We start from the raw sequence: 12810 nt of genomic DNA on the forward strand, positions 1-12810 counted from the left end.
AAAAAAATTAAGTATAGTATATTAAATGTGTTAAGTGTTGTGGAGAAAAATTCGGCACAAAAAGGGTACTAGGTCTGATTTCAAACTACATTATAAGGCCATAGTGACCAAAACACTGTAGTACTGGCACCAATAAAGGCACACAGACCAACGAATAAAATAGAGAACTCAGAAATAAACCAAAATACTTACATTTAACTGATCTTCAAAAAAACAAACAAAAAGATAAAGTGAGGAAAAGAGACCCTTTTCAACAAATAGTGCTGGGATAATTGGCTAGCCCATGTAGGAGAATGAAACTGGATCCTCATCTCTCACCTTATACAAAAATCAACTCAAGATGGATTAAGGACTTAAACCTAAGACCTGAAACTACTAAAATTCTAGGAAAACATTGGGAAAACCCTTCTAGACATTGGCTTAGGCAAGGATTTCATGAACAAGAACCCAGAACCAATGTAATAAAAACAAAGATAAATAGCTGAGACGTAATTAAACTAAAGAGCTTTTGCACAGCAAAAGGAACTGTCAGCAGAGTAAACAGATAACCCACAGAGTGGGAGAAAATCTTCATAATCTATACATCTGACAAAGGATTAATATACAGAATCTACAACAAACTCAAACAAATCAGTAAGAAAAAAACAAACAAATAATCCCGTCAAAAAAATGGGCTAAGGACATGAATAGACAATTCTCAAAAGAAGATGTACAAATGGGCAACAAACATATGAAAACATGCTCAACATCACTAATGATCAGGAAATGCAAATCAAAACCACAAGGCAATACCACCTTACTCCTGCAAGAATGGCCATAATCAAAAAACAGTAGACGTTGGCATGGATGTGTTGAACAGGGGACACTTCTACACTGTTGGTGGGAATGTAGACTGGTACCGCAACTATGGAAAACAGTGTGGGGATTCCTTAAAGAACTAAAAGTAGAACGACCATTTGATTCAGCAATCCAACTACCAGGTATCTAACCAGAGGAAAAGAAGTCATTACTTGAAAAAGATACTTACATACAAATTTATAGCAGCACAATTCACAATTGCAGAATCATGGAACCAACTCAAATGCCCATCAATCAATGGGTGGATAAAGAAACTGTGATATATATCTATATATCTATATATCATATATCATATAGATATATCTATCTATATCTATATATGTAGATAGATATAGATATAGATATAGATAGATAGATATAGATATAGATATATCTATCTATATCTATATATGTAGATAGATATAGATATAGATAGATATGATGGAATACTGTCTATATAGATAGATAGATATATAGGTAGATATAGATAGATAGATAGATATGATGGAATACTATGCAGCCATAAAAAAGAATGAATTAACAGCATTTGTAGTGACCTGGATGAGATTGGAGGCTATTATTCTAAGTGAAGTAACTCAGGAATGGAAAATCAAACATCATATGTTCTCACTGATATGTGGGAGCTAAACTATGAGGACACAAAGGCATAAGAATGATACAGTTGACTTTGGGGACTTGGCAGAAAGAGTGGAAAGAGAGCAAGGGATGGAAGACTACAAATATGGTGAAGTGTATACTGCTTGTGGGATGGGTACACCAAAATCTCACAGATCACCACTGAAGAACTTATTCATGTAACCAAATACCACCTGTACCTCAGTAACCTATGGAAAAATAAAAAATAATAATATAAAATTAAATAAAGAAAGGGATGCTAGGGAGTGTGGGAACAAAAACCAGAGGGCCGCAATTTTAGTTTAGGAGATTAGAGAAGGTCCAATTGAGAAGGAGATGGAGGAGTGAGCCCTGTGGGATCTGAGGATGAAATATTCTTGGTAGAGAAAACAGAAACTGCAGTTGCTCTGGAGCAGAAGTCTGTCTGATATATGTTACATTTAGCAAGACAGTTATAGTGGCTGGAACAGTCTCCTCTGAAGGCAGAGGAGAGGAGGAAGTAATGAGATGGGAGGCAAGGTGGAGCAAGGGGTGCAAATTGTCTGGGGCCTTGTAGACCATTGTAAAGATTTTCCTTTTATTCTGAAAAAGGAGCCTCCAGAGGGCTCTGAGCAGTCAGTTTTGTCCTCTAATTTATATTTTAAAATACCTGCAAGGTTGAAAACAGGCAATAGGAAGGCAAAGGCAGAAATATGGGGACAAGTCAGAAGTCATTGCAATAATCCAGGCAAGAGATGTGGCCTAGACTGCAGTGTTGATGCCAAGAGGTTGGTTTTGGATACATTTTTAAGGTAGAATTAATGTGATTTGCTGTTGGACCAAGATATGATGTGAGTGAAAGAAAAAAGGAAAGGATGATTCTGAAATTTTGAGCCTCATGAATGGGAAGGATGGAGTTCTTTTTGGTAAAATAGGGAAAATTCTAAGAGAAACAGGCTTAGAGAAAAGTAGTTCAGTTTTGATATTTTAGGGTGATGTGTATGATTTATTCAAGTCGATTTTTCAAATAGGTTGCTAGATGTCTGAAGTTGAAAAGATAAATCCAGGCTGGAAACATAAATCTGGAAGTTGTCAGCATATACAGTGTATTGAAAGCTGTGAGACTACCTGAAGACCACCAAGGACAAAAGGATAGATAGAAAAGAGAAGAGATCAAGGACTGAGTTGTGAAGCATGACGACACGGAAATATTAGAAGGCTCAGGACCAACCAACCAAAGTAGCAGAAATGGAACAGCTAATGGGAAGGAAAGAAAACTAGGAGAATATGGGATCCCAGAAGCCAAGTGAAGAAAATGTCTCAAGGAGGAAGAGTGGTCAACTGTATCAATAATTACAGATAGGTCAAGTAAGACATAATAATCAAAACTTTGAATTTAAGAAATTGGAGGTCACTAGTGACCTTGGTAGAGAAGTATGGGTAAAAGCTTCGGGAGAGGATGGGAGGTAAGGAATTGGAAATGCTATGTTTTTATGTATTTCAAGAAATTTTCTTAAATGGGAACAAAGAACTGGATTAACAGTCAAAGCAGGGATATGGGGATAAAGTGTTTTTGTTTGTTTGTTTGGTTGGTTGGTTTTTAAAGATTGGAGTGAGGAAAAGATTCACATAAAAGAGAAAAATAATTTCTAGGGTGATGCCCTTAAGTAAGAGAAAGGGGAGATGAACTGGTACACAGTGAAATGTTAGTGTAGGTCAAACCAGTGATAAGCCAATATGGCTATCAGTAAAAGTCAACTGTTCCAAAAGAATGACCAACTAGGCTAACCTATAGGACAGGTAAGAGTTTTTATACACCTGGGATGGTATAAAGATAAGGCAAAGTTGGGATAACATCAAGTATTACTACAAGGCAATACGTTTTCTATCAACAGCACCACCAAACACAAACAGCTGTTTTATTTAATGACTACATAATATGTGGTAGGCATTATTCTAAGTCTTTTATACTTATTGTCATTTAATTGTTACAAGAAATGACTATATCCCCCTGGAGAAAACTGAGTCACAAACAATTTACTAACTTTCCAAGGTCACATGATTTGTAAGGAGTTGTATTGGGTTTTATATGCAGGCAGATTGACTGACTCTAAAACCTGTGCTGAACCACAATCTGATTCTCACCCATCCATCTCTTTATACATTGATCTACATAACTATCTAGAAAATTCCATATTCTCACTCCTGGTTAGTGTTTCCAATGGTGAAGAATTGTATTGAGAAATACTCATCAGAAAATGAAAGACTGTGAAAAATACAAAATACCATGAATCTAGGCAGAAATTCATGTCATTATAGTAGGCTTGGAGTTTAGGGATCAATTACAGATTGAATTTTTGGTTCACATGCATTATTGGAAGACTAAAAGCCATCCCTCACTGGACCCCCATTCTTCTCAGAATATACTTGTGCAGCATCAAACAGCAGGAGAGGGGCAGAAGCAGGCTAATGTTTCACACAAGGAACACCGTGCTGCTCCCATGGGTGAACTATTCTGATGGCTTAAAAGGGGTCACCCCTGCTGGTGTCATCAAAGGGATGGGAGTCTTCAAGGGGATGACCCTAAGGGAACATCAAGGAGTGTTTACTGGAAGGCAAGGCCTCCTTACCCACTCACCCAATTCCCCTGACTCTGGGAGAAGGAGAAGCAGCTGGTGACCTAATACACTCATCTCCACCCTTACCAGACTCCAAAGCCCAACATAAATCAATGATATTTACCCATCTATGCAAATCTTTTTCATCAACACCTAACCACCTCTGCTGCAGTTTTATTTCTTCAGTTTTCTGAAAGCACTTAATCCAATAGCCCAAACAGCTCCCTTAATTTTTAGTGTTTGCTAGCTTTTTACTAACAAATAAGACTAAAAGCACCTTGAATTAAGAAACTTTCTTATTTTGCATTTGTTACAATATTTAGAAATATTAAGCCTCTAGCACACATGCAGTTGATAATTTTAAGTCTTGTTTTAGATCAACTTATCATCTTGCTTGTGTATGTGAAAAAAGTAAAAAATATCTGATGTTATAGCTCCTCATTTATTGATTTAATTTTTTCACTGACAGTGAATATAAATATGAATACTTGGATTACTTAAAAATAAATACAACTTAACACCTAGCTCACATTCCGGTTTTCGTTTAAAAATAATATTAATAAAGTTTTTATTTTTAGGCTTCATATGCAAAAAATTAAGTACCATGAAATATGGGGTATGTAAATATTCTTAACTTTCATATTAAGTAGTAAAAAAACCCTAAGTTTTTAAAAAGATGTGTTGACTTAGTTTTTCAAATAAAATTCATTGTAACATTTATTCAGCTCATTTTCTACATTAAATTTTAACAGAGGTTATATATTATTGATCTAAGGCTGCATAACAAATTATCTCTAGAGATATTGCCTTAAAACAACAATAAACATTTATTATGTTATGGCATCTGTGAGGCAGGAATTGGGGGTAATTTAGCTGGGCAGTTTTGTCTTAGTCCATCAAGATGACATTTCCATACATGCAGCCAACAAGCATATGAAAAAAAAGCTCAGCATCATTGATCATTAGAGAAATGCAAATCATAACCACAATGAAATACTGTCTCATACCAGTCAGAATGGCTATTTTTAAAAAGTCAAAAAAAAAATAACAGATGCTGGTGGGGTTGTGGAGAAAAAGGAATGCTTATACACTGTTGGTGGGAGTGTAAATTAGTTCAACCATTGTGGAAAGCAGTGTGGTGATTCCTCAAACACCTAAAAACAGAATCACCATTCAATCCAGCAATCCCATTACTGGGTATATACCCAAAGGAATGTAAATCATTCTATTATAACGACACACACGTGTGTGTGTGTTTGTGTGTGTGTGTGTGTATATATGTTCATTGCAGCACTATTCACAATAGCAAAGACATGGAACCAACCTAAATGCCCATCAATGGTATACTGGATAAAGAAAATGTGGTACATATATACCATGGAATGCTATACGGTCATAAAAAGAATGAGATCATGTCCTCTGCAGGAACACGGGTGGAGTTGGAGGCCATTATCCTTAGCAAACTCACACAGAAACAGAAAGCCAAATACTGCATGTTCTCACTTATAAGTGGGAGCTGAATGATGAGAACACACAGACACATAGAGGGGAACAACACACACTGGGGCCTATTGGAGGGTGGAGGGGAGAGGGAGGGAGAGGATCAGGAAAAAGAACTAATGGATATTACGCTTAATATCTGGGTGACAAAATAATCTGTACGACACACCCCCATGACACAAGTTTACCTATATAACAAACTCGCACATGTACCCCTGAACTTAAAAGTCAAATTAAAAAAAAAAAAAAAAAAAGATGTCATCTCGGCAGATTTGAAGCCTGACTAGAATTGAAGCTGCAGTTCCAAGATGTCCCACTCACATAGGTGGCAAGCTGGTACTAGTTGTTAGGAGAAGGGCCCACTTCCTCTCCATGTGAGCTCTTCCTGAAATTGCCTAAGTATCTTCATAATAGGGTGACTGGCTTCCCCAGAAGCAAACAACCTCAGGGAGTAAGAGAGAGGGCACAACATCTTCATAATGCAGCCTCAGTTGTCATATGTCAATCCTACTCACAGTATTCTGAATGTCACTGGGGCCACACCCTAGGAGACCCTGAAGACCAGACAGAGGTTTCTTGACTTTGTTCTGCTGTTAAGGGAAAGCAACGTCACTTTTTAAAAATATGGGATATTGGAAAGGATCCCATTAAAATGGAGTGTGTTTTGCTTATTTATTTACAGAAGCAAATATGATGTTCACAGAAGCCTAAAGATGACCTTCCAGCTTTTAATCTTTCTTTCTAAAAGAATTTATTAAATCACTTTAGAAAAATAAATGAGAAATGTATGTTTATTTTTTCTCCCCACCTCTTTCATTTGCAATATTTAAAGGCCTATGGCATAGTTTGCTCTTGGCAGGATAATTATAAATAAATGTTTGGTAGCAAAGAGGGTAAGAAGGAATTATTATTTTGCCCTCAGTATTTATATGTAAATTCACTTGGGTGAGTAACAATAAATAACAAGAGGATGAGTGATTGTCCGCTAATTGTTGGTTATTCAACACGTTGTTAGCCAGTATGGAGGTTATTTAGGTTCTTCCCAACTACATCTCCTTCTTGCCAACAGGTTACTTGAGACACTTTGTTGTTCGTTATTAGGGACTGAAAAAAAATCAGTTAGTTTAGTAGTTTGTTAGCAACCATGGATAAAAGCTTACTGGAGGAGAATAATAAATGAATATGTAAAGTGAGATGTTGGGATTGTTTGTTATTAATATTTATATCCTACCTCATTCATTCTGCCTGATCCCATTCTAGATTATCAGTTAAGGCACCTTAGACTCAAAGGATTACTGGATGCTTATGCAGACAGTTTGTAATCTGAAGGAAAATACACTATAATTACATTTTCTAATTGGCTAAATTATTGTCATGCTTTTCAGTTAATTTCTTTATTTTATTTTCCCATGACTTTTCTAATTCTCACAAGCTTGTAAATATGCTGCACATGACTAATTAAAGCCTCCCAGCTCAAAATCTATTCATCCTAGTATGTAAATGTTTTATGACCCACTTACGTCTAGTGTGAACACAGGAAAAAAGTATTTCTTACAGAAGTGCTCACCATGAAAACAAAGAAGCCCCACAAGGGAACGTACTTCTTTCTTTGTTTTTCCTTTTAAAATTGTGTTTCATTTTTAAATAAATATGTTATCATTTGTCTTTTATCCTCAGCTTATCTAACCGCTGTTGAATTTAGCTTTGGTTGAACACAGACACTGGTCATAATATTCTCTTATATTTTGTTTCAGAAAAATTATTAACATTATATTGTGGTTAAACAGTTCAGTTTAAAATATTAATTAATGAAGATAAGACTCGTAATACTAATTTCATTTCGTGGGAGGCCCTGAAAACATTAATGGCTCCTTTGCTCATCAAACACTTGGAAGGTATCAAAAGGGAAATTTACCTTGAAAAAGTATCCTACTTCTTATAAATTTTTAATTTAAGAATCCAGAATAAACATTTATTTCTGCAACACAAAATTCTAAAGTAATGAGTGTAGAATTTATATAATTTTAAAAAGTCTAAATTGTTTAGAAGTTAAGACTTCTATTCAGCTTGGAGGATACTGCCTTGGCTGTTGTGAACCAAGATTTTGTATTGCAGCTATTCATAGAGTTGGGTAACTTTATGTTGAATCAAAAAGAAATTGGGTCAGACTTGATATGGTTTTAAAATATCTTTTTTAACCAGAAGCCTAAAAACATTTAATAATATCTGCTTGTCCCTTCTGTTGTCATCTTATTGCTTTTTATGAGAATTTCTTGGATTCTGTCTCTTGACCTGGCCTTGTGCTTGTGACCTCAATGCCAGGCAAAAGAGCAGCCCCTCTGATGGATGTCAGCTGTTAAGACTCCTTAGTTCATTCTGTTTTTACCCACTCCCCCCAAAAACAAAAACGAAAGACTTTAACCTATTTTTGTTTTTTCATTTTTTTTTTTCTTTTTTTGAGATGGGGTCTCGCTTTGTCACCCAGGCTGGAGCGCAGCGGGCGATTCGGCTCACTGCAAACTCAGCCTCCCAGGTTCAAGTGATTCTCCTGCCTCAGCCTCCTGAGTAGCTGGGATTACAGGTGCCCGCTACCACGCCCAGCTAATTTTTGTATTTTTAAAAGAGACCAGATTTCACCATGTTGATCAGGCTGGTCTTGAACTCCTGACCTTGTGAACCTCCTGCCTCGGCCTCCCAAAGTGCTGAGATTACAGGCATGCGCCACCGCTCCTGGCCCTAAGCTATTTTTCTAAACCATTAATTTCCTAAGAGAAGCCACTGGAATGAGAGACAAAATAGGAGTTTCATTTGTTATGCAAATTACAACTAGAGAGTAAAGGATGAAGGAAAAGAAAGGCTAGCCAAAGTGTCATTATTAAAACATTCTTTGCGATGATGTCTATACTATCAACAGGGCTGAGGTCTGGTTTATCTCCCCGCTAGTACATTTGCATCAGTTGCCCAGGTCACCAGTGAAACTTGTTTCCATTGTCTCCTGTCCAGTAGGAGACAGCACATTTGTCAACCCATTGTATGTTGTTTAATCCTTGCTATTCGAGTAACTGTAAACCTGGGTTAATGCTTGCTTGTAGTTTCTATTATTCCATATTGAATAATTAAATCTAAATCTCTCTATGTACCATTTGAAGGCAGGGTGAAAATATTGTTTGAAGGTAAGCTGTACTTAAATTAGAGTGATGTGGTTTGCTTTAGTTCCTGGACTGTGAGATTTGATGCTAATCTAAAAAAGAGATAACTCTGCTTATACATATATAAGTGTGTGTGTGTATGTGTGTGTGTGTGTATATATATATATATAGATGTGTACGTGTGTGTGTATATGTATATTCACCCCGTAGTCTCTCAGGATAACTCTAGCCTCTCCCAGGATATGTACTTATTCCTCTCCAATTAAAAATAAACACAACAAAAGGAAGTAGGATAAACTTACTCCTTAGTAGGCTTACGACTAAGAGGTGGAAGGAGGCAAGGTCAGAAGAGCCTTGGGTGCTATTTTGGAAGAAAGGGAAACAGGGCCTACTTAACCACCCTTCCATGACCTGTGGTTTGAGAAACACAGCTCTGAACAGTTCCCACACAACAGCTGTTTTTCCGCATCACCATCAGACAGGAAGTGGAATGGCACATAGAATGCAATTTATAGGATCTGTTCTCTCAGAAAGTGAAACAGGATCTTCAGGCTATTAAATTCACTGCGGTGCAGGATCTGAACTCACTTGTTAAACAGAATTGTCTGCCTAGTAAAAGAAAACTTCCGTTTGTAAAAAACTAAAAAGTGTTCAGAAGCATTATGCAAATAGTTAAGCAGTCTTGGGTTTAAATAAAACTTATTTTGAAAATTTAGAGACATTTTGATCCATTTAATTATCATAACAAGACAATAAACTGATCTAAAAAAAACCCACCAAAACCGACAACCATATAAAAACCAAAGGCTCTACTCCCTCTAGGACCATGCAAGAAATGGCAACAGAAATTCCAGCCACATTTAAAATAGGAATCAAAATCTATCTAAGATGCTGTGCAGACCTGGCTCTATTAACTGCATCCAGTTCTGGGGCTAAACTAATACTAAAAGGTAAAGATGAGAAAATAGGTAATGTCCATTTCAATAAATAGGTATTTTTCTATTTTGGATGTTCCATCTAACTCTGACTATTCAATTAAAATCTTATTGCCAAAACTCTTTGCCCTGCCAGTATGATTTGATTTTGAGGCTCTTGCAAAATAATTGTGCAATTATTTCACTGGCATTCCAGTAGTTATCTGCTGGTTTCCCAAAAGATCGCCAGCCCAGGAGCCTGTTGATTGAAGTGCTACCTCTTCCCGAGTGAGAAGCTTAGTGTCACTTGTGTCCCAGCATAATTTCTTTGACTGAAATAAAAATTTAAGCTTCCATGCTGTGCTTGGCAATCCTTGTTTAAAAAGTGTCTAAAAAGAGTATATTCAAGAGTGATCAAAAGAACCATCTGTAGTCCAAACCAGTCGCTCCTTTGCATTCTTGGAAGCAGTCTGAAGAATCTCCCAAGTCTTTTACCTCTCTTCTTACTTCAGTAAATTTATGAAAGAGAAGGAAATACCCTCCGGGTCTGTGGGTGTGCAGTTTGCTTGTTTCCTTTGCCGTTGGCTTGCCCTCCTTGGCCATTTTGTGTTTCTTGAACAGTTCTATGAGGATGAGTATATTCTCCAAATGGCCACTGGAGGGCACAAAAGTACAATGTTTGCCTTCAAGTTAGGCCTTTGCGGTTTCGTCGTTCATCTGAAACATAATCTAGGCTTCTTAAGATATTCAATTAGACATGACATTTTCACTTTTAGAGCACAACTATTAAATATCTACCTTGTCATCTACCTTTTGTCAGTGGTATTCTGAATAAGATCAAAACCAAAAGTTATGTTTCTAACATTACTAATATAAAAATGTATATTAATATATTTTCATTCCTTATATGTATATTTCACATATTTTGAAAATCTTTCATATTTTAAGGTATCCATCCAAATTCATGATTTAAAATTTTCACAAGGAAGTTGTTTCACTTTGAGACATGTATGAATGTATGAATACAACCAAAGTGTGTTCAGACATCTTCCCATGGGGAAAAGAGAAAATGTTGAGGTGATATTGAAAAGTACACTGACCCGAGATGCACAAAAGAAAATAGTTTTATTTTCTTGCTGCTTTAACTATCTAAATGCCTGTGTATCTCGCTTTATAGCATAGGATGCTTATAGCAAGTCAGTTTCAAAATAGACTTCTTTTTTTTTTTGAGACGGAGTTTTGCTCTTGTCGCCTAGACTGGAGTGCAATGGCATAATATAATCTTGACTCACTGCAACCTCCACCTCCCAGGTTCAAGCAATTCTCCTGCCTCAGCCTCCTGAGTAGCTTGGATTACAAGTGCCCACCACCATGCCCGGCTAATTTTTATATTTTTAGTAGAGATGGGTTTTCACCATGTTGGCCAGGCTGGTCTCAAACTCCTGACTTCAGGTGATCTGCCTGCCTCGGCCTCCCAAAGTGTTGGTATTACAGGCATGAGCCACCATGCCCGGCCCAAAATAGACCTTGTATTTAGAATAATACATCTCTCCAAAATGGCATCCTCATGCTGGCATTTTTTTTTTTTTTGAAAAAACTTTTATCATTATCTTATCATAAAAAATGACGTGAATTATTGCAGAAAGTCTTAAAATGCATATTAAAGTTATATAACAAATAGCCGTGACAACATTCAAAATGACCCACAAATTATAAAAACCGGCCTACTGCTTTCATAGCAGAAACTGTTCCCTCGGTAAAGGGCCTCCCAATTGGTTACCTGCTCCATATCTTCTTCCTATTGTCTCTAGATTTAAGTTTCCAAAGCACATGGTCATGTTAGCTGGATTTTCCCCATTACATTTGTATCAAGTTGGAACTCCTTTTGGGGGCATTAATGGAACTTCACTGTGTAATCTTTATTTGGCCTCTTTCTTCACAGCCACTCCTTTCAAACTTCATGCTCTCATAGGGCTATTAAAGAATCCTTAAATGGTCTGTTTGTGAAGCTATAGCTACCATTTCTTTGGAAAATAAAAATAATTTCCAAGAGTAATTGTACTCACTGCATGCTAGCTACTACACAAAGTACTATACATACATACTGTCAATCTCACTCCAAAGTCTCAGATGTGTTTATGTACCTTATAGGTAAGGAAATTGAACGTTAGTGAGGCAATGATTCCTTAGATGTCACTGTATGTGTGATGGCAAAGTTCATGCATCTAAATGACACTGGTATACTGTTCTGTTTGCATATTTTCATGCTGCTGTGGATTTTGTGCTACATGAGAACAGTGAGAGATATGTACCCAAGGTATATCCTGGAAGGTAATCTTAAATCTTATCTTCTTCCAAGCAGAACCCTTACTTCCTCTATGCTACTGTTGCACTTTTGGGTGTCAGCATGTTGAATGCTTATGTATTAACAATCCTTTGTAGAGTGGGGGATCCAGAGTTTGGGCAGGGTGTATATTCATCTCAGTGTCTTAATCACCCAAGAGAACGGCTGGCATATTGGATGGGATCTGTAAATGAGGACTCTCCCATTTGCCAATCAGACTTTGAGAAAAGTAGGCTTATTTCACATCGTAGATGTTCATCAAATTTTGAAACATATACATTTTATTTTCTAAAAAGGCATTTCTTGTAAATGTATTAAATGTATGTTTGGTTTTCCTTTTAAAATTTCTGGACAGTGTTATTTGTAAATATCAAGGATACGTTACGTTAGTGTTACTTATAAGTTATTTATAATGGAGGCACTTAACATTTACATTTACATAGAGGTAGAATACAAAGTGAATTTCTAAAGACAGCTACCTAAAGGATTTATCTCTGCTCTGTGGTTGGGGTGCTCTTTCACAGTAGCCACTGCCTCTCTTCTAGTCTCTCCCACTGCTGAGTTAGAGCCCTGCTCCATCCCTGCAGTGACTATTCCATTCCTGGAAGCAAGATGGCTCTACCAAGCTACTTAGTTGAACCCAGCTGCCTGCTCCCAATCCCCACAAGTCCAATGAGATAAGTGGCTCTTTTTTCCCTAATGAATGATAAAGCACATCCTATGTTCATGTCTGAACTGGTTCCAGCTAGGATTTCTTGAATGCATTGCTGCTATGTTAAAATGGACTCTTCCTTATGTTGGTCAACAAGACTTTTTCCTTGAGCTTTGCTAAA

The 12810-nt window shown here is 36.9% G+C and overlaps 1 protein-coding gene across 3 annotated transcripts in view; it reads right to left on the reverse strand.

Moving 5' to 3' along the window:
* The window catches only part of PRKG1 (protein kinase cGMP-dependent 1), a 1337040-nt gene that overhangs the window by 67919 nt on the left and 1256311 nt on the right, over nucleotides 1–12810 (reverse strand). The window lies entirely within an intron of this gene.

This window comes from Macaca fascicularis, chromosome 9 (genome assembly GCF_037993035.2).
Source record: "Macaca fascicularis isolate 582-1 chromosome 9, T2T-MFA8v1.1".
NCBI lineage: Eukaryota > Metazoa > Chordata > Mammalia > Primates > Cercopithecidae > Macaca > Macaca fascicularis.